Source organism: Macaca thibetana, chromosome 2 (genome assembly GCF_024542745.1).
Source record: "Macaca thibetana thibetana isolate TM-01 chromosome 2, ASM2454274v1, whole genome shotgun sequence".
Lineage (NCBI taxonomy): Eukaryota > Metazoa > Chordata > Mammalia > Primates > Cercopithecidae > Macaca > Macaca thibetana.
In genome coordinates, this window is record NC_065579.1 from 136,858,566 (window position 1) to 136,882,540 (window position 23,975).

The 23,975-nt window shown below is 36.6% G+C and overlaps 1 protein-coding gene across 1 annotated transcript in view; it reads left to right on the plus strand.

Moving 5' to 3' along the window:
- Positions 1–23,975, plus strand: part of GRM7 (glutamate metabotropic receptor 7) — a 912,442-nt gene that overhangs the window by 415,604 nt on the left and 472,863 nt on the right. The window lies entirely within an intron of this gene.

Below are 23,975 nucleotides of genomic sequence, written 5' to 3' on the forward strand. Positions count from 1 at the left end.
TTGGAGGCTGAGGCAGGATAATGGTGTGAACCCAGGAGGCAGAGCTTGCAGTGTACTGAGATCGTGCCACTGCACTCCAGCCTCAGTGACAGAGTGACTCCATCACAAAAAACAAAAAAAAGAAATGCAGAATCTCAGGTCCTACTCCAGACTCACTGGATCAGAACTTAGATTTTAACACGGTCCCTAGCTGATTCCTGTGCATTTTAAAGTTCAATAAAAACTCTTCTCTTCATCAGCCTAAGTGGGTCCTCAGGCTGATATCTTTGGATTTTAAAAACAATTGTAGGAAGAAAAGACAAAATACAAACAAAAGCCACTTGAGAAAGCTACTTCCTGTTTCCTCAAGCAAGGTCTTCTCAGCTGAGTGACTATTGAATCTATCAACACATTTGTGTTGCACACTTGACAGCTGATAACTGCTTAGTGCGCCCTTTCTCCAAGATCCGTGTTTCTGTTTTAACAGGGTCTTTCTAAGACCAATCTGAAAGAATTAAGGAAACAGAAATCTGAAACATTGTGACAGATTCTTGGAGGAAAAGACCTATCAGGGAGCTTTAAATCATACCCATATTTTATTGAAAAAAATCCATTTCTGTGTGGTTAAGATACAATTATATTTTTACTTTTCAACTTCATCTTATTTCTCAGTTGCTATTTTTTGGGTCCATCTATTATATGTTTTTCCTCTCTCCCCTCCGTATCTCCATTCCTTTATGTCATATTCTTCGACATTTTTACAGCCTTATTTTGTAATACACACTATCTCCTTTGGGATCTCACCTGCCATGCAATGCAGGTAAAAGAATATGCATGCTCATTTTCCACAAGAGTAACTGAGGCTTCTAACGCTCAATTTAGTGATCTTTTCTCTATAAATAAAGAGTTTATCTAACCTCCCTATGAGTCAGTGCTGAGGATGTGTCATGAGTTAGTACATGGAACACATGGGAAACAGGAATACGTGTTTTAGGTGATTGCAGAAAATTACACATCATTGGTAAACCCATCTAGGCTTGGTGCTTTCTGTTTTGTAAGGCTATTAATTATTGTTTCAATTTCCTTAATGTATACATATTCAAATTGTCTATTTCCTCTTGTGGGAGTTTTGGCAGATTGTGTCTTCCAAGGAATTGGTAGATTCCCCTTATATTATTAAATTTGTAGAAACAAACTTGTTCATAGAATTTCTCTATTACTATTTTAATGTTCTTGTGATTCGTAGTAATGTGCTCTTTTTTATTTCGGATGCTAGCAATTTCTGTTCTTTGTCTTTTTTTTTTCTTAGCCAATTAGAGGTTAATTAATTTTGTTTGTCTTTTCAAAGAACCACGTTTTGGTTTTGTTGATTTTTCTCTAGCTATGATACGTTTTCAATGTCATTGATTTCTGCTCTAATTTTTATTATTTTCCTTCTTCTATGTACTTTGGAATTAATTGCCACTTTTTTCCAGTTTCCTAGGATACGATTTTAGATAATTGCTTTTAGATTTTTATTTTTTAATACATGCATTAAATGCTGTTAATGTTCCTCTATATACTGTGTTAGCTTCATCCCACAAGTTTTGATAAGTTGTGTTTTCATTTTCATTTATGTCAAAATATGTTTAAGTTTCTCCTGAGATTTCTCCTTTGACCCACGTGTTATTTGGAGTGTGTTATATGATAGGCATGCATGTTGGTATTTTCCAGCTATTTTTCTGTTATTGATTTCAAGTTTGATTCTATTGTGGTCTAAAAGCAGACATCGTATGATTTCTATTTTAAAATAACATGTTGAGATGTGTTTTATAGCCAAGAATATGATCTATTTTAGTAAAAGTCCTTTGTGAGCTTGAGAAGAATGTATATTTTGCTCGTAATGGATAAAGTAGCCCAAAGATGCCTATTCTATTTAGTTGACTGATGGCATTGTTGAGTTCAACTATGTCCTTACTAATTTTCTGCCTGCTAGATATGTCCATTTCTAATAGACAGTTCTTGAGATCTTCAACTATAATTGTGAATTTACCTATCCATACTTGTAGTTTTATCAATTTTTGCCTCACATGAATTGATACTCTGTTATTAGGTACATACACATTAAGGATTGTTATGTCTTTATGGAGAGCTGATTCCTTTATCATGAAATATCCTTTTTATCCTTGATAACTTTCCTTGCTCTGAAGTCTTTTCTGTCTGAAATTAATATAACTACTTCTTTTTTTTGATTAGTGTTAGTATGGTGTATCTTTCTTCATGGACTTTTTAATCTATATGAGTCTTTAAAGTGGGGGTGTGTGTGTGTGTGTGTATGTGTGTGGACAACATATAGTTGAATCTTGCTTTTGATCTATTCTGACAACCTCTGGCTTTTAGTTGGTACACTTAGACCATTGATGTTTAAAGTGAATATTGATATAATTGGAGTAATAGCTACCATATTTGCCCCTGTTTTTTATTTGTTGCCCTTGTTTTTTATTCCTATTTTTGTCTTCTTTTTTTTTTTTTGTCTTTTGTGGCGTTAATTGAATGTTTTATATTATTCCATTTTCTTTCTTAGTATATTGATTATATTATTTTTGACTTTTACTTGGTTTTAGTCATTGCCCTAGAATTTTCAAAATACATTTTCAACTAATCCAAGTTGATTTTCAAATAACACTATTACTATCAATATTTCTTCATAGGTAGTGCAAGTACCTCATAGTATCAAAATAATTCTAATTCCTTCTTGTAGTCCCTTGTATCATTTTTGTCATTCATTTTACTTATACAAAACCATAAATAAATATTTGAATACATTGTTGCTATTATTTTGAACTGTCATCTGTTAGATCAATAAAGAATAAGAAAAATAAAAGTTTTTATTTTAACTTCAATTAGTCCTTCTCCAGTGCTCTTTTTTCCTCCATGTAGATCTGAGTTTCTGACCTATATCACCTTTATTCTCTCTAAAAAAAACTTTTTAACATTTTTTACAAGGCAGGCCTACTGGCAGTAAATTCCCTTTGTTTTTATCTGAGAAAGTCTTCATTTGCCCCTCACTTTTGAAGAGTAATTTCACAGGTTATAGAGTTCTAGGTTGATGGTTGATGTTTTATTTTTGTTTTTATCTCAACAAATTAAGTATTTAACTCTGTTCTTCTTGCTTATATGGTTTCTGAGGAGAGACTGTAATCCTTATCATTATTTCTCTACAGGTAAAGTGTTTTCACCGATGGATTCTTTCATAATTTGTTATTTATTTTTAATTTTTTGTGGTTTGAAAATAGTATGTTTAGTTGTAGTTTTGTTGTTGTTGTTGTTGTTTCTATTGTCATTTTTTCTGGTTGGTGTTTAAGCTTCCTGAATCTGTGGTTTTGTGTCTGATATTAAATTGAGGAAATTCTCAATCATTATATATTGTTTTAAATATTTCTTGTGTTCCTGTTTCTCTTTCTTCTTTTGGTATTTGCATTGTGTATATATCATATCTCATGTAGTTTTCCTGTGATTCCTGGATATTCTATTTTGTTCTTTTCAGTCTATTTTTTTTGTTTGCTTTTCCATTTTGGAAGTCTCTGTTGAGATATGCTCACACTCAAAGATTCTTTCCTCAGCCACTTCCAGTCTACTAGTGAGCCCATCAAAGGTATTCTTCATATCCTATATAGTGTTTTTGATCTCTAGCATAAAAGTTCTTAAAATTCCCATCTATTTACATTACCCATCTGTTATATATGCTGTTTAAATTATCCATTAGTACCTTTAGTTAATTATAGTTGTTTTAAATATGTGCTTCAATAATTCCAATGTCAGTGAAATACCTGAGTCTTGTTCTGATAGTTACTCTGTGTCTCCAGACTGTGCTTTTTGTTTTTCAGTATGTATTATAATTCTTTCTCCTGATCGCCAGGCATGATGTACCTGGTAAGAGAAACAGCTGTAAATAGGCCTTTACTATTATGTTGGTAAGGTGTGAGGGGAGGGAAAGAATTTTATAATCCTATGATTATGTCTCAATTTTTCAGGAAGCCTGTGCTTCTGCACTGTGAACTTCACACGTGCATCTCCATCATCTCCTGCCCTTCCTCATTAAGTAGAAGAAGACTAGCATGAGCTACAGTTGGGTATTTCCCAAGACTAGAGCTGGTGGTAGTTGGGGATTTTCCTTCCCCAACTAGGTGAGTTAGGTTCTAATAAAACCTAACTTCTAATAAAACAGAGGTTCTAATAAAACAGAGTTAGGTTCTGTTTAGCTAGTTTCTTTTGAGAATAGATTTAAGAGTAACAGAATGCTCTGTGGGTATTTCCAAATGGTTCCTTTCCCCCACTCCTGGATGGAGACATGAGGGGATTTTTCTGACAGATATTCACTGGAAGAACCAAACAGCTCCAGAAGGTAAAACCCACAAAGGTAGGGGCTGTGTGGGTAGATAGCAAGGCCCCCCTGAGTGTCTGTCTCTAGATTTATCCACACTGACCCTCCAGCAGTTCAGTAACTACACTTTAGGTTTTCCTACCCCAGCATCGATTCCCTCAGAAGGTTTAGCTCATGAGTTTTCACTCTGGTAAGCTGTGATTCTCTGTATTCACCTGTTGGTCCCCCCATGTCCCCATGTTAGGGGCAGTGGTTTGTCCCATGACCTTACTTCTCTATGGATCTAAAAACAGTCAGTGGTATTTCTTTTCTTTTTTTTTTTTTTTAAACTTGTTATTAGGGTAGAATGAATGCCGGAGAAGAAATCAGAAATCTTAATCACTATTTTATATATATATATAATTGTTCTTTCAATGTAGACACATTGCTTTGATCTAAGAGAAAATCAATGTTTTGATTTTAGTATTCCAAAATCATGAGTTCCATCCCCAATCTAGTTAATTGCAAAAGGCTAATTTGTTTTCTTTATCCCTTGATACCCTGCCAAAATTTGAAGAGGCATTGCATGGCAGTCCCCACTACCCTAGGAACTCTATACGGTACAAATTAGGAATTATTCTTTAGGTTACTTTCATTTCTAGCCTAGGATTTAGTACTATAGCATTTTTCATGATCTTAGATGAAAATGGCTGTGGTGTCAATGGCTAATAAAAAAAATAAGGGATATACTTTCAAAATACTAATTGTGAGATTCTTTGTGGGTTATTTCTCAGACCATCCCAAACCAAGAGTGATGTCAAATGATTACTAACTCATGTTTTTACCTAAGTGAAATATAGCCTTAGCATTTAGGGATCAGCAACTCCTGTTTCTTTCTCTGTTTCTTTCTTTCTTTCTCTCTTTCTCTCTTGCTTTCTTCCTTTCTTGCTTTCTTGCCTGCCTGCCTGCCTGCCTGCCTGCCTGCTTTCTTCCTTCCTTCCTTCCTTCCTTCCTTCCTTCCTTCCTTCCTTCCTTCCTTCCTTCCTTCCTTCCTTCCTTCCTTCTTTCTTTCTTTCTTTCTTTCTTTCTTTCTTTCTTTCTTTCTTTCTTTCTTTCTGGTGGTGGCATTGCTTGTTGTACAGTAAGACATATTAGTCTTATTACAACCACATGCCAAGAAGACATATTAGTTGTTATTACTATCATTTTGCTTAACAAAAGTTGATTTGTTGTGAAAGTCCAAGTGTTTTCCACCTTATAGTCAGATACAGCATTGAGGGTTGGTTGTTTTCAACCAATTAAAAGCAGTGTTATAATTGGTAGTTAGTTCAGTCAAAGCAAGTATTCTATTCATCACATGATCAAACTATTGCACATAGCCACCATTTAAATGGTTTCAGCATGGAAGAATTTGGAGGTACTTAGGAACTCATCTCTGATCTACTTTACCCTGGAGTCCAGTTTTAACTTCAGATTGCTTTCTCACAAAGACTTTATCCTTTCACACTAAACTGGGTAAGTTATTTCTAGACTGTTGAATTTCATGGACCAAAAAATCTTCTAAGAAAATGAAAATATATGGACTAACATAAGATTAATAATGCTTTTTTTTTTTTTTTTTTTACCAAGTAAGACAGTTTTTGAAAAAAACCAATTTTATCCTCATTATTTCATAAAAGGGGACTGTCTCTTAATGACTAAACTTTATCAAGAGGTCTATTTTGAACCAATCAGTAGTGGCATGGGGTACAGCTTCAGATGATGTAAATCTGGTTGTTTGGAGCTACCACACTATACATTAAGAAGAAACAGTTGTTCCTGTACATTTTGAATATTTTATTGCATTATCTGTGTTTGTACAGGTTGCTTTTGGATTATGGTATGTTAAAATGGAAACAGAAGATAGAGAATAAAGTGAAGACAAGGAAAAACAAACAGGAAAGTGTACTATGGCACGTTTAACTTTTTTTTATAGGTATTAGCTAAGAAAGATGTTTATTGTACCTATTTATATTTTGAATATATTTCTTCCTTAGGCCACTATGAGACTAAGTAATAGTTGATAATTTTCTAAGATGTTAAGAATTCTAAAGTCATACATTATTGCCGAGGACAAATACTTACTGAATTGATATGCTCTCTTTTCAATATTGGCTTTCCAATTGCTGTTGAATATTATATTAATTCTTATTTTAAGTCTACAGTAGCATTTCTTCTATTTTACGGTCCAGAGGTCCCAGAGGGCGCTATTAATCTCCAGCCCCCCACCCCTACCCCATTTTTATTTATTTATTTTTTTAAATTTATTTATTATTATTATACTTTAATTTGTAGGGTACATGTGCATAACGTGCAGATTTGTTACATATGTATACTTGTGCCATGTTGCTGTGCTGCACCCATCAACTCGTCATTTACATCAGGTATAACTCCCAGTGCAATCCCTCCCCCCTCCCCCCCTCCCCATGATAGGCCCCGGTGTGTGATGTTCCCCTTCCTGAGTCCGAGTGATCTCATTGTTCAGTTCCCACCTATGAGTGAGAACATGCGGTGTTTGGTTTTCTGTTCTTGTGATAGTTTGCTAAGAATGATGGATTCCAGCTGCATCCAAGTCCCTACAAAGGACTCAAACTCATCCTTTTTTATGGCTGCATAGTATTCCATGGTGTATATGTGCCACATTTTCTTAATCCAATCTGTCACTGATGGACATTTGGGTTGATTCCAAGTCTTTGCTATTGTGAATAGTGCTGCAATAAACATACGTGTGCATGTGTCTTTATAGCAGCATGATTTATAATCCTTTGGGTATATACCCAGTAATGGGATGGCTGGGTCATATGGTACTTCTAGTTCTAGATCCTTGAGGAATCGCCATACTGTTTTCCATAATGGTTGAACTAGTTTACAATCCCACCAACAGTGTAAAAGTATTCCTATTTCTCCACATCCTCTCCAGCACCTGTTGTTTCCTGACTTTTTAATGATCGCCATTCTAACTGGTGTGAGATGGTATCTCATTGTGGTTTTGGTTTGCATTTCTCTGATGGCCAGTGATGATGAGCATTTCTTCATGTGTCTGTTGGCTGTATGAATGTCTTCTTTTGAGAAATGTCTGTTCATATGCTTTGCCCACTTTTTGATGGGGTTGTTTGTTTTTTTCTTGTAAATTTGTTGGAGTTCTTTGTAGGTTCTGGATATTAGCCCTTTGTCAGATGAATAGATTGCAAAAATGTTCTCCCATTCTGTAGGTTGCCTGTTCACTCTGACAATAGTTGCTTTTGCTGTGCAGAAGCTCTTTAGTTTAATGAGATCCCATTTGTCAATTTTGGCTTTTGCTGCCGTTGCTTTTGGTGTTTTAGACATGAAGTCTTTGCCCATGCCTATGTCCTGAATGGTACTACCTAGGTTTTCCTCTAGGGTTTTTATGGTATTAGGTCTAACATTTAAGTCTCTAATCCATCTTGAATTAATTTTCGTATAAGGAGTAAGGAAAGGATCCAGTTTCAGCTTTCTACTTATGGCTAGCCAATTTTCCCAGCACCATTTATTAAATAGGGAATCCTTCCCCCATTTCTTGTTTCTCTCAGGTTTGTCAAAGATCAGATGGCTGTAGATGTGTGGTATTATTTCTGAGGACTCTGTTCTGTTCCATTGGTCTATATCTCTGTTTTGGTACCAGTACCATGCTGTTTTGGTTACTGTAGCCTTGTAGTATAGTTTGAAGTCAGGTAGCGTGATGCCTCCAGCTTTGTTCTTTTGAGTTAGGATTGTCTTGGAGATGCGGGCTCTTTTTTGGTTCCATATGAACTTTAAAGCAGTTTTTTCCAATTCTGTGAAGAAACTCATTGGTAGCTTGATGGGGATGGCATTGAATCTATAAATTACCTTGGGCAGTATGGCCATTTTCACGATATTGATTCTTCCTATCCATGAGCATGGTATGTTCTTCCATTTGTTTGTGTCCTCTTTGATTTCACTGAGCAGTGATTTGTAGTTCTCCTTGAAGAGGTCCTTTACATCCCTTGTAAGTTGGATTCCTAGGTATTTTATTCTCTTTGAAGCGATTGTGAATGGAAGTTCATTCATGATTTGGCTCTCTGTTTGTCTGTTACTGGTGTATAAGAATGCTTGTGATTTTTGCACATTAATTTTGTATCCTGAGACTTTGCTGAAGTTTCTTATCAGCTTAAGGAGATTTTGGGCTGAGACAATGGGGTTTTCTAAATATACAATCATGTCATCTGCAAACAGGGACAATTTGACTTCTTCTTTTCCTAACTGAATACCCTTGATTTCTTTCTCTTGCCTGATTGCCCTAGCCAGAACTTCCAACACTATGTTGAATAGGAGTGGTGAGAGAGGGCATCCCTGTCTTGTGCCAGTTTTCAAAGGGAATTTTTCCATTTTTTGCCCATTCAGTATGATATTGGCTGTGGGTTTGTCATAAATAGCTCTTACTATTTTGAGGTATGTTCCATCAATACCAAATTTATTGAGCGTTTTTAGCATGAAGGGCTGTTGAATTTTGTCAAAAGCCTTTTCTGCATCTGTTGAGATAATCATGTGGTTCTTGTCTTTGGTTCTGTTTATATGCTGGATTATGTTTATTGATTTGTGAATGTTGAACCAGCCTTGCATCCCAGGGCTGAAGCCCACTTGATCATGGTGGATAAGCTTTTTGATGTGCTGCTGAATCCGGTTTACCAGTATTTTATTGAGGATTTTTGCATCGATGTTCATCAGGGATATTGGTCTAAAATTCTCTTTTTTTGTTGTGTCTCTGCCAGGCTTTGGTATCAGGGTGATGTTGGCCTCATAAAATGAGTTAGGGAGGATTCCCTCTTTTTCTATTGATTGGAATAGTTTCAGAAGGAATGGTACCAGCTCCTCCTTGTACCTCTGGTAGAATTCAGCTGTGAATCCATCTGGTCCTGGACTTTTTTTCATTGGTAGGCTATTAATTATTGCCTCAATTTCAGAGCCTGCTATTGGTCTATTCCGGGATTCAACTTCTTCCTGGTTTAGTCTTGGAAGAGTGTAAGTGTCCAGGAAATTATCCATTTCTTCTAGATTTTCTAGTTTATTTGCGTAGAGGTGTTTATAGTATTCTCTGATGGTAGTTTGTATTTCTGTGGGGTTGGTGGTGATATCACCTTTATCATTTTTTATTGCGTCTATTTGATTCTTCCCTCTTTTCCTCTTTATTAGTCTGCTAGTGGTCTGTCAATTTTGTTGATCTTTTCAAAAAACCAACTCCTGGATTCATTGATTTTTTGGAGAGTTTTTTGTGTCTCTATCTCCTTCAGTTCTGCTCTGATCTTAGTTATTTCTTGCCTTCTGCTAGCTTTCGAATGTGTTTGCTCTTGCTTCTCTAGTTCTTTTAATTGCGATGTTAGAGTGTCAATTTTAGATCTTTCCTGCTTTCTCTTGTGGGCATTTAGTGCTATAAATTTCCCTCTACACACTGCTTTAAATGTGTTCCAGAGATTCTGGTATGTTGTATCTTTGTTCTCATTGGTTTCAAAGAACATCTTTATTTCTGCCTTCATTTCGTTATGTACCCAGTAGTCATTCAGGAGCAGGTTGTTCAGTTTCCATGTAGTTGAGCGGTTTTGATTGAGTTTCTTAGTCCTGAGTTCTAGTTTGATTGCACTGTGGTCTGAGAGACAGTTTGTTATAATTTCTGTTCTTGTACATTTGCTGAGGAGTGCTTTACTTCCAATTATATGGTCTATTTTGGAATAAGTGCGATGTGGTGCTGAGAAGAATGTATATTCTGTTGATTTGGGGTGGAGAGTTCTATAGATGTCTATTAGGTCTGCTTGCTGCAGAGATGAGTTCAATTCCTGGATATCCTTGTTAACTTTCTGTCTCGTTGATCTGTCTAATGTTGACAGTGGAGTGTTGAAGTCTCCCATGATTATTGTATTGGATTCTAAGTCTCTTTGTAAGTCTCTGAGGACTTGCTTTATGAATCTGGGTGCTCCTGTATTGGGTGCATATATATTTAGGATAGTTATCTCTTCCTGTTGAATTGATACCTTTACCATTATGTAATGGCCTTCTTTGTCTCTTTTGATCTTTGATGGTTTAAAGTCTATTTTATCAGAGACTAGTATTGTAACCCCCGCTTTTTTTTGTTCTCCATTTGCTTGGTAAATCTTCCTCCATCCCTTTATTTTGAGCCTATGTATGTCTCTGCATGTGAGATGGGTCTCCTGAATACAGCAGACTGATGGGTCTTGACTCTTTATCCAGTTTGCCAGTCTGTGTCTTTTAATTGGAGCATTTAGTCCATTTACATTTAAGGTTAAGATTGTTATGTGTGAACTTGATCCTGCCATTATGATATTAACTGGTTATTTTGCTCGTTAGTTGATGCAGTTTCTTCCTATCCTCGATGGTCTTTACATTTTGGCATGTTTTTGTAATGGCTGGTACCGGTTGTTCCTTTCCAGGTTTAGTGCTTCTGTTAGGGTCTCTTGTAAGGCAGGCCTAGTGGTGACAAAATCTCTAAGCATTTGCTTATCTGTAAAGGATTTTATTTCTCCTTCACTTATGAAACAGTTTGGCTGGATATGAAATTCTGGGTTTAAAATTCTTTTCTTTAAGAATGTTGAATATTGGCCCCCATTCTTTCTGGCTTGTAGAGTTTCTGCCGAGAGATCTGCTGTTAGTCTGATGGGCTTGCCTTTGTGGGTAACCCGACCTTTCTCTCTGGCTGCCCTTAAGATTTTTTCCTTCATTTCAACTTTGGTGAATCTGGCAATTATGTGTCTTGGAGTTGCTCTTCTCGAGGAGTATCTTTGTGGCATTCTCTGTATTTCCTGGATTTGAATGTTGGCCTGCCCTACTAGGTTGGGGAAGTTCTCCTGGATGATATCCTGAAGAGTGTTTTCCAACTTGGTTCCATTTTCCCCCTCACTTTCAGGCACCCCAATCAGACATAGATTTGGTCTTTTTACATAATCTCATACTTCTTGCAGACTTTGTTAATTTATTTTTCTTCTTTTTTCTTTTGGTTTCTCTTCTCGCTTCATTTCATTCATTTAATCCTCAATCACTGATACTCTTTCTTCCAGTTGATCGAGTCAGTTACTGAAGCTTGTGCATTTGTCACGTATTTCTCATGTCATGGTTTTCATCTCTTTCATTTCGTTTATGACCTTCTCTGCGTTAATTACTCTAGCTATCAATTCTTCCACTTTTTTTTTCAAGATTTTTAGTTTCTTTGCGCTGGGTACGTAATTCCTCCTTTAGCTCTGAGAAGTTTGATGGACTGAAGCCTTCTTCTCTCATCTCATCAAAGTCATTCTCCATCCAGCTTTGATCCGTTGCTGGCGATGAGCTGTGCTCCTTTGCCGGGGGAGATGCGCTCTTACTTTTTGAATTTCCAGCTTTTCTGCCCTGCTTTCTCCCCATCTTTGTGATTTTATCTGCCTCTGGTCTTTGATGATGGTGACGTAGTGATGGGGTTTTGTGTAGGTGTCCTTCCTGTTTGATAGTTTTCCTTCTAACAGTCAGGACCCTCAGCTGTAGGTCTGTTGGAGATTGCTTGAGGTCCACTCCAGACCCTGTTTGCCTGGGTATCAGCAGCAGAGGCTGCAGGAGATAGCATATTTCTGAACAGCGAGTGTACCTGTCTGATTCTTGCTTTGGAAGCTTCCTCTCAGGGGTGTACTCCACCCTGTGAGGTGTGGGGTGTCAGACTGCCCCTAGTGGGGGATGTCTCCCATTTAGGCTACTCAGGGGTCAGGGACCCACTTGAACAGGCAGTCTGTCCCTTCTCAGATCTCAACTTCCGTATTGGGAGATCCACTGCTCTCTTCAAAGCTGTCAGACAGAGTCGTTTGCATCTGCAGAGGTTTCTGCTGCTTTTTTTGTTGTTTAGTTGTGCCCTGTCCCCAGAGGTGGAGTCTACAGAGACAGGCAGGTTTCCTTGAGCTGCTGTGAGCTCCACCCAGTTCGAGCATCCCAGCAGCTTTGTTTACCTACTGAAGCCTCAGCAATGGCGGGTGCCCCTCCCCCAGCCTCACTGCTGCCTTGCGGTTAGATGGCAGACTGCTGTGCTAGCAATGAGGGAGGCTCCGTGGGCGTGGGACCCTCCCGGCCAGGTGTGGGATACAATCTCCTGGTGTGCCCGTTTGCTTAAAACGCAGTATTGGGGTGGGAGTTACCCGATTTTCCAGGTGTTGTGTGTCTCAGTTCCCCTGGCTAGGAAAAGGGATTCCCTTCCCCCTTGCGCTTCCCAGGTGAGGCGATGCCTCACCCTGCTTCAGCTCTCGCTGGTCGGGCTGCAGCAGCTGACCAGCACCAATTGTCCGGCACTCCCTAGTGAGATGAACCCAGTACCTCAGTTGAAAATGCAGAAATCACCGGTCTTCTGTGTCGCTCGCGCTGGGAGTTGGAGACTGGAGCTGTTCCTATTCGGCCATCTTGCTCTGCCCCCCGTATTTTTTTTTTTTAGTAGAGACGGGGTTTCACCGTGTTACCCAGGATGGTCTAGATCTCCTGACCTTGTGATCCGCCCGTCTCGGCCTCCCAAAGTGCTGGGATTACATGCTTGAGCCACCGGGCCCGGCCTAGAATCTGTTTTATTTGAGCAAATCACTGCTCAGACAAATGAAAGAAAACATGTTATCAAATTAATAACTGTGCAGCATACCCATGTTTTTTAAAAGATGTCATTGTTTTATTAATTCATGTTGTTATCCTTAAGAGCAAAGACCATCTTGTTTCCTTTCTTATACATTTTCTTCTTTTTAATTTATTCATTCATTATTTAATTAATAGATGTTGAAATTGATCCATTGATCTAAAAAACATATGTTGAGTATCTGTTTATGCTTGGTATTTACCTTGTGTTAAGGCAATAATCATGCATAAGATGTGATTCTTAGAATCAGGTACTCAATGTCAAGAAGCAAGCATATGAGCAAGTTCAGAAATTATGATAAGAACCATGATCAAGTATAGGAGTGAATCTGCAACAACATTGAAGACCTGAGTTCTAACATTGTGCTTGGAATACAGAGACTTCTCAGATCTTCACTGAATGGTTAAATACAAAGTAAGTCATTTGAAAGCAGAGAAGAAACATCAAACTCAATCATCATTTAGCTTTTTGGTAGGTTGGAGATTATAAATTTAAATGTTATTGAAATCTTATTGCTTTGTTCTCAGGGGAAAACAGTGACAGGTCCAATATAGATGATTTCTGTAATTCCTTTTCAACCTTGAGAATTTATGACTCTAATATCCACTTTGGGATGAATATTAAATAAAATATAAGATAATGCAAAATATAAGATAATGCTTTAATTTTTCAACATAGATAAGAAAACGGTATATTACAGATTTACTCACAGTTGACATAAGGGATGTGTTGATGTTCAGCAAATACTGGAGTGATTTGTTAAGTAGAGGTATCAAAATCTTATTCTCTGAAAGCCTTAAAATCTAAGCAAACCTCCATTTATTTTACATAATAAAGGTGTGAACATGCGTGGATGCATTTCAGCGTGGTGGGGGTAATTTCGGCATGACTGTACTCCTCACATCTCCTCTCGCTTCATCCGTAATTCCAACTATAGAAAGTCAAGATACCAATATCTATTGAAAATAATGTGTACAGAGAGGAAATGATCTCTGTACAACTGATTGCATGAAGACTGGACATTTGACCAAACCATATGGAGAAGATGAGAACCTGAGCCAGTTAGCCATGGAGTCAGCTCTGAGAGTTGGCACCGCATCCACCAGTAGATGTGGGCAAGCTAAGGTTATGAGGGAGCAGAATCCATGAGTAACCAGAGGAAGTTATCTGTGGATAGTAGAATTCAATAGATGTGTGCAAGTAAGCAGAGGCAAGAGACCAAAGAGCCCTACAATAAAAGAGTCGGTGAGGAGCTACCTGATACTTTCATGCCTTCTCAGCTCTACTTCCATAAGACACAGCTGAACTCTGTTTCCATTCATTGCATGCTCTTCAAGGACTCATATCTATTTTGTGTGTGTGCTTGTGGACATGGTCGTGTTTAAGTCTGTGTGTGTGAGAAAGAGATACTTATAGTCATTGAAACCAAAAGAACTGCTATTCTGAAATGCCAGTCCAGTTATGGTTAAGATTTTTTCTGCTGTGGTCATATTCAGCTATTGCCTGGTTTTGAAAACAGTAGCCTATGCCCTTCCTTACAAAACTTTGCCATGTGTGCTGGGTGTCAGGAAGGGAGACTGGTGACCACAGGAGAGTCTTTCTAGCCAGTGTGATTTCCAATGTCTAGATTCATTACTATCAGAAACAGGCATATTTGCCTTGTTATAATTAAAGTGACATTACTGCTTAATTGAAAAGCCAGGGATATTTAGCATTTCATACCCTCATTCATCATAAAAAGGCCTTACCCCTTCTTTATATTTGGGGGCAAAGTTTAATTTATCTACATTAGCAAAACTCAGTAAAAGGTAGCATGCTGAGCTGGAATACTAGGACCAGTTGGAAAGTCCTTGGTCTCTGAAAACAGTACAGCTGAGTTACAATATGACTTCTTGTCATACTTTTTGTGTGACATTTGGCATATCACGTTCCCTGGTAACAGTTTTCTCATTTGGTAAATGCAGTTTTCAACTTCTTAAAATTATGATGAGAAATGTGTCACACAATTTTTAGAGCGAGTTCTGGAACCAGGGTTGTGATTCAAATCCCAGCTCCTCTACTTATTAGCCGTGTGACCCTAGGCAACATGTGCAGTGTATGTGACGACTTTGCACTTTAGCTCATGCATCTGCAAGACTGAAATCACAGTACTACCTATTTCATAGGCTGTCACGGGAAGTAAATATCATTAAACATATAAAGCACTGGATACAAAGCCCAGTAGTGCTGGCATGTAGTACAAGCTCAGAAAAGTGTTTGCAATAAGTGTTTGCAATCATAAAGTGCTTTGTAAAATTCTGTAGCACTATACACGCATGATCCTGTTTAAACAAAAGTTTCTTGAGGCACAAAATGATATGTTTCAAGTTAATCCTCAAAGTGCTTACAAATGATAACTTGCTAATGGCTTAGTCTGTAATTTGTATCTCCTTCTATAAAGACCAGATAAGTAGAAATGGTGGAGAAAAATGCTCTCCTGTGGCACTGAACAGGTATATGAAAAAGCTTTTATCATCATCCCCAGACTTTCTGGTCAGGAGAAATGCATGTATTTCTAGGGATTTTAACTTGACACCTTCCACGGACACTAAATTTACTCTGAAAAGAAAAAAAAATAAAAAGTGTCTGTTCTTTTTGTGCTGGCAGAGGTAATTAGGAATGGTTCTCTTTGGCATTCTCAAGTTTTCTTAAGCTTTTTCTCCTTCTCCAAGCAGGTAAGAAATAAGATAATTGATGAGGCTTTCTGATTCCATGCACTCAGGTATTTCTAAAATAAGTATGAAACATAGGAAATAAAGTATATTTTAAAATATCATTTGAAAGAGAGAACAAGGCAGAAATTTCCAGATTCTTTTTTTAAATCTTGTATTTTAATCTACGTAAATCTAATTTATTTTGCAGTGCTAAAACAGGTATTTTACATGACTTCGTGATTATATTGAAAATATTTCATAAAATCTCCATTTGTGTTTCATATGTCTTCTGTCTTATTAGTGAGGGAGATTGTGCCTAAAATGTTAGAGATGGAAGATCTCAATAAATTGTGAATTTTCCTTCTATTCTCGTTTCCCTAGAAATTTATCTGTGTCACGTTGACAGATGGGACGATACTTGCTAATCTATTTCAATGATCATTTATCTGCAGCTAATTATTTTCCTTTTGTAACTTCATGGGATTCCTTTTACCAAAGTTTTCCTAAGAAAGCAGATTTAAAAAAAATATATTCCCTTTAAATTTTGTCATACTAAATATAAACATCAGACCAGCAGCATCAGCATCTTCTAGGAGGTTGTTAGAAATGTAAATTTCAGCCCCCACCCCAGACCTACTGAATCAGAGTCTGTACTTTAAAAACAGTGGGGTGTGGTGGCTCACACCTGTAATCTTAGCACTCTGGGAGGCCGAATCAGGCGGATTGCCTGAGCTCAGGAGTTCGAGAGAAGCCTGGGCAACAGGGTGAAACCCCGTCTCTACTGTCTCTACTAAAATACAAAAGAAATTAGCCGGGCATGGCAGCGTATGCCTGTAGTCCCAGCTACTTGGGAGGCTGAGACAGGATAATTGCTTGAACTTGGGAGATGGAGGTTGCAGTGAGCAGAGATTGCGCCACTGCTCTCCAGCCTAGGCAACAGAGTGAGACTCCAACTCTACAAAAAAAAAAAAAAAAGGTACTTACATAATTCCTATGCACATTACAATCTCAGAAATGCTATGTTAAAACATTAGAATTCCATGTTCTTCAAACTGTCAAGATGTATCTTGAAATAACAGATTAATTTATGGTCAATGGATTAAAATAATACAGATCCATTATCTTACTGTACTGGAGGTCAAAAGTCTAAAATATGCCTCAGTGGTCTAAAATCAACATGTTGGTGGAGATACATTCCTCCTGGAAACTCTTGAGAATTATGATTTTTTGCCTTTTCCAGATTGTAGAAGCTGCTGCTATGCCTTGGCTCATGGCTCTCGTCTATCCACAAAGTTGGCAGTGCAGCATCTTCAAATCTGTCTCTCCGATTGTGACTCTCTTGCTTCTGTCTTTCACTTGTAATGACTCTCATCATCACTAGATCATCCAGAATACTCTCCTGTGTCAAAGTAGGCTGATTAGCAACCTTAATTGCATTTGCAACCTTATTTCCCCTTTGTCATGTAAGGTAACACACTTATAGATTCTGAGGAGTAAGGGGCGGGCATCATTAGGGTGCCATTATTCTGCCTACCACAAATAGGATCTGTGACTTAATAAATGTAGGTATTGTTGATTAGACCTAATTAAGATTGTGTCTTTTTTGCAGTGCTTCTCAAAATGTTTAATATATTAAAGCTGTTTTGTGAAACGTCAACAGTGATATATATTGTGGGATGTTCCCCAGATGTGTTTGATCACAGTACCTTTCTATTAAGATCTCCCAGAAGAGGGAAACTCATTTGAAAAATGTGGACCAGAGGAATTTACATTTATCCTTTCCATTCTATCCAAGGATTAACCAACAATGTAGACCCGGGCTTTGAGATTTATGACTAAGTTTTTATCATTGGACCTAATACTAAGTAACTTTAATTTAGGCAGATCAGATTACTCTTCTGTTTCAGTTCTGCTTGGTTTAGTGGGAAACCTACTTTCACATCTTGAGTCTACTGCTAGTTACATGACCTTGATTTTAATCTCTCTAACATTACTTTCGAAGTTCTGAGTTGTAGGGAATGGTGAAGACCATGGGTCTAGAGTCAGACAGTCTAGGTTAGAATGCTGGTGCTGGAAACTTCCTAGCTGTGTGGCTCAGAGAGAAAGGTATTTAACCTCCTTGTGCGTGGGTTTTCTCATTCTTAAAATGAAGGCAAGAGTAGTTTCAACCTTGTAAATATTTTTGTGAGTTTAAGTTAAATAATGCTTATAAAGTAGCTGATGCAAAGCCTGGCACACCCTAAATGCTCATTAAAGGTTTTGATGGAGGTTGCTGTTATTATTATTATTATTATTATTAAAAATAACTGCAAGCACCAAAGCTCTGTTCAAACAAATAAGTAGTATAAAAAGATAGGACCTCTCATGGGAATGTTGATTTAATGGATATGAAAGACTGCTTTTGAAATAGACTCTAAACAATTAATTATAAGTTAAGATTTTCTGTTCAATGTAAACCAAGGAGAAAGATTTGGAGAGGGATTTGGTTGGATAAAGAAGAGCTGAATTTAAAGACTTTGGAGGCATTATATAGCACAAAACTGCTTTCATCAAGAATATCATTTCAGAGGAATCACTATACAATTATTATCTACTTGAGCCAAATCATTGAAAAATTCTTTAAAGTTCTACACATGGACTTTACGGGCAGTTAAAAAATTCACAAGGAAGAATTATTGACATACATAAAACACTTAAGCAGGCTTTGAAAAAGAAAATAAATGGAGTTTCTGGCCCGATATTTTATTTTAAAATTCTAATAAATCCAATTTCATTTGAAAGCTGATTCAAGCAACATATAAATCAAACCAATTCAGAAGATTAGGTGTTTTAATTAAAAGTGCTGTCTATAACTTTGCAAAGTGACTGTTCAAATATAACTGGAACAGCAGTGTCAATATCTTTACTGAGAGAGGAAAACATCATCAAGAATCTTAATTTGTCTCGATTGCAGCCTAATAACTCAATTAAATTGTGATAGAAAAATAAGCTTTGAAGGAAATTGAGAGAAACACACTAATTTTTCAGATTTAATTAGCTAAGTAGAAATTACAATACTCATAATCACAGATACATGCATAGTTACAAATGCTGATTACCAAAGTACCAGAGTGTTTGGCTTCAGGAGTTAGGGGTGTGTGGGGTGTGCATGCTCACCCGTGTATGTGTGTGTGTGTGTATATACATGAGCTCTCTTGGATCTGCACACTAGTACAATCAATACTAACAATCAAGATAAATAGATCAATTCAAAATGTCAACAGAATATCACATAATTAATAGGATGAAATATGTAATCTGCTTTGAATGGAGAGATCTATTAATAGTTTGGGAAATTTAGATGGGATGAATTATAGATTTATCTTGCCTCTTTATCACAATGTAGATTTAATCAACGTTCAATAGAGCACTGGGTAAGAAACCGAAGGCTAAATTTTCATTCTCTGACTCGGGTTTACTCCAAGCCATGGCTGTTGTGACATCTTGTTTATCATGAGGGAGTTAAATATTTTTGTTTCATTATTGAAACTAGTTTTGAAATTGGGCTTAATTTATCTACTGGTTGGTCTTGGCAAATCATTTTTCACTTTACTATGTTCATTTATAAAACAAAACTGTTGTTTACTTAGGGGCATACTATGAACTAAAATCATTTTATATCAGCTTCCTCCTCTGTATTACAAAAGTATTTTCAATAATAATCATGAAATGGAACAGTTTTGAGTTCTCTGAGTTCACTTCCTTATAAAATATAATGCTTATTAAAGGATACCCAATAAAAATGATGGTAATTTGAAGCTTATGCATATATTACTAAGACGTAATAGTTATGGCAGCAGTTATTTAGAACTTGTATTAGAGATGAGCAGACTTTGACCAGCAAGTTACATGTGTCCAGCTACTTATCATTGTAAATTTTATTTTTTTGAAATGACCATTTGCTTCTGTGTTGTCAAGAGCAGTTGGCTGATTTGGGCTACAACAGAGTTCAGTAGCTGTGAAAGAGACCATATAACCTGCAAAGTCTCAAATATTCAGTATCTGGCACTTTACAGAAAAAGTTTGCTGACTCCTAACTTAGACCAACAAAAGATTTTTAGAAGAATAGTATTTTTCCCTTACTTTGTTTAGAATTATTATTATATGATTAAGATAAAAGGCAGGTGGCTTTTAGTTGTTACTTTTTAAAACCCCCTATGGAGAGTGCACTTCATATTGCCTGGTCATTCTAACCACCCCCATCCTAGTGTGTCTCCCATCAAACCTGTGGTGTTATTGTGTGTTTTATTGAATGAAGATCATACATGACAATCAAATAGGGCCTAATACATAGTAAACATCCCATAGTTATTATTAGTGTGCCTTCTCTTTCAAGAGCACAAAACGGTAAATTATAAGGGGTTGTTGTCCAAAAAAATACAAGTAATAGAGGAACTCCAGACTGGGGATAAAATATTGTATGTTACAGTGTGCATATACTCTCAACATCCATGTAAACTCCTCTGTTCCTTGAGGGCCAGGCCAGACTGTATGCTTTCTAGGATGCCTCCACCTACGAAATAGTTTTTTGTCCTCTTTGTTGCACTGTGATGCCAATTGTCTATTGGTAAGTCACCTCTAACCTTAGTTTGAGAGGAAAAGAAGGTTCTTGGTTCTTTATGCCTTTCCACTGTTTTACTTATCGTATTTATTTATGGTTTTTTCCCTTCTAATTTATCTCTTAATTTCTGAAGCCCAACGTGATTTTAGTGTGGATGGATAGAGTTTTTGGAGCTGAAGTTCATGGGGCATCATTAGCAGACAATGTGGGTTGAGTCCACACACCACATATGAATATAGCAAATCACTTTAAATCTGGATGATTATGTACATTCCTTTGATTTCTTTAACTCACAGCATTGTCAAACAGGTAGTAACCCAGCTGTGATCCTAGTCTCTAATTAAGATATTTGAATGAGAAGAAACCTGTACTTTCATTCATGGGAAGGAAATTTGCCAGAGCTCGCTTAATGTTCAAAACTCATAATTATAAAGGTGATTGCTTAGTGTAACCTAAATTAAAACCCATATTCATTGTTACAAGATTACATGTTTTTCTTAATATTTTGCATTAAACATTTAACATACGGTTTTGAGTAATTACATTTCAAAATGTAATTTGGTATTTGTCAGGCCAATTGGTAAACCTGAGGTTCATGCAATTTCTGACTTGTTATACTCTGGAGATAAATTATATGATATCCACAAATATTCACCTCTCACATTCTTTTCTTGTGGGTGTTGCTCTGATGCTAATGTGAAATGCTGTTTATCAAAATGATTTGCAGATTCAGCTGCTTCCAAAGCTTTGATTTCATTTTTATGCATAGAACATAGCCTTCTCATTAATTTTTTATTTCATTTACTAAATTTCAATAACCCTTTGAATATGTAATGACAGAGGTGAAAATAATCTCTTATCCTCTCTTATTCTTTCTTTTTGAATTTTTTTGTGACCCCAAACATAAGGCCTTAAAAACTGGTCGTGTTTTATTCGATCACTTGTGTCTCTTTCTAGAATTTAAGGATATCTGCATGCATGTCTCTTCCTCTCTTTTTTTAAGACTGTCGCAAATGGTTGATCAAATTTATATTGAGGTCATTAAAGGTAGGATTTTATTTATTCCTCTTTTGAGTACACTCTGTTTTTCAGAATGAAAAATCTTTCATTTCTATTATCAAAACATAATATCATTGAATATGCCACAAAAGACAAATATATTTGCAAATCCTGTGGCAAAAATAATGTTACATTGGCTTAAAATGAACAGTTAGCATCATCTTAGATAGGACTTTGGCTTTGTCGGGCACAGTTTTGGGTAAATTACTTGGGCAATGGCTGTAGCTGAATCTGTTTCCTGATTCCTGGACAGAAAAATTGCTCCCCTTCTACCCCCTAAAACTGGCATGGTTGATCCCATAGATAGAGATAAATAAAGCTATTTTCAGAATAATTCTGCCAGTAAGCTCACATCTATTTTGCAAATAAGTATACTGACATCATCTGGAGACATTTACTGCAGAAAAATCTTTCAAACTCTTAGGTGTGACCTAAGAACCTAAGTATTGAATTCTTAAGCTTGGGTAGCCCCTTTTGTGACTTGACTTCTGTTGGAATTCTCTAAAGAAAATAAAGAGGGTGAGCAAGACTTCAAGAGAAGGCCAGTAAATTGGAAAATGGAAAATCGGCTTCAAATGTCTTGTTTTATTTCATACACTGAGAAAACTCAATGAACTCTTTGCCTTCTCTTGTTAACAAGTCAATCGATCTTCTGGGACTTGGGAAGCTTTTACCCAAAGTCATCTGCTTTGATCACAAAGATGAAGAATGTGATGTTAACTAGCATCTTTGTTTACCTATTGTACTTAAGAAGCATAACTGATAAAAGTCTTAAATATTTCACTCCTAAGTAAGAAGGGGAATAATTTTCTCTGGGCTTTCTGAAAAATGATAAGAGTGACACATTTTTTTAAGCCACTAAAAGCTGGATTTATTTGTTTCCACTTATTTGCTTTGGGACATACATCCTGATAAATAGCAAGGTTTCCTTACAATGATAAATCTCACATTAAAAAAGTGCTCTAATTGATATGTGTACTCTTTCAAGTCTTAAGAGAGGTGATAGTTTGCTGCAGGACTAATATATCTTAGCAGAGACACTAAAGGTAAGGGGAACAAGAGCTGCAGATAAAGATGCTGAAAAATAGCACAATTCTTAAAGCTCAATTTATTATTTAGCATTCAGAGGTCACCAAATCAATGAAGACTAATCATGTTTTATAACTCTAATTTTAATATCTAATGTGGCAAGCTGTTATCCTAATTGATAGTATAATCTATGACAGTAGTGTTTTCTTTATATTTCTTTACAAAGTTAAATTCTGTGTATTTAAACATTACATTTACCATATGTAACAAGCCTAGAGATCTGAATATATGTTATGCCCATTCCTATTGACAGGACAAAGACTCAATCGTTCTCCTTTAAGGATACACAAAGGGAGATGTATTTGTTTGTCTGGATGAGTTGGGGTAAAATATCTGGCACTAATTCACCAAATGAAAAGATGCTATTACAAAAGAGTTATTTATTTATTTTTTTTTACCATTTAGATGACTTTGATAGCCTAGAAGACCACACTGGAGTTACAAGCTTTCCATTTATTCTGTTTTATTGACTCATTGATAGGAATGTGATGCAGGAAAGAGTGAGGGGTAGGAAGTGAAGGAAATCCTATCAGAATGTATAAGAACTGGTAGGAACATAGCTCTAGTGAAGGGTCATGTTTCTCAATTTTTGCCCTGGTCCTGCGTTTAGCTATATAGCATTGGACAAATCTATGTTCCAAGCTCTAGTCATCTCATCTGTAAAGTGGACCCATAACCCCACTTCTGTCCATCTCTGGTATTATGTGGCAGTGTTCAAAAAAGAATGGAGGCATTAAAAATGCTTTGGAACCAATAAAAGCAGTTATTATTGGGGAGAGATATGACTTTAGTGAAAGAAGCAACAAAGAATGACACAAGTACTTATTACATTATTAATGGAAAGTAGTAGTATATAGATAATTTTAAAAACTACTATAGTATAGTACTGTAAGAAATGTACACACAGATTACTAGAAAATTCACAAAGGTCCGATAATATCCTGAGAACCACTGTCTTAGCAGTGTAATGAAATAGTGTACATATATGCCTGCTCTAAAATCCCATTGATTTGAAGTTTTCTAGATGAATCCCACATGGACAAGTTATTCTATTATCCCCTACTTTTCGTGACTTAAAATGAATAATAAAAATGCCTGCTTCTTTTTCCCCATATACATCCAGGTGAGACTGAAGAAATGAGAACTGTCACTTGTAAATACCTGCCATGTTTTAACCTCATGAATTGACCTTCTTTTTATTGTCCAGGGATGAATAGTGGGACATTCTTACAGAGAATCTGTGTGGAGACCAGTGACAATTGATTCTGACTGCCAAGCCTGTTCAAATCACAGGGAAAACCAGTGACTGTAAAAAATCAACCAATTTTTAGTTCTGTTCAGGGAAAGGAACAGCTTGCTTTCCAAAGACTTCTTGAATTGGAGCACAAACTTGATTAACCTGCTCATGACCTGCCAAGATACCAGCTGTTGAAAAAAATGTGATGTTCCTTATTGGGATTTTGTTTGTCATCTAAGCTTAGATCATTTGCAGAGGTCATTTTAGTCTTGAGAGGGAATTAAAAAGAAAAGTAAACTGGTTCAACCATTGTGGAA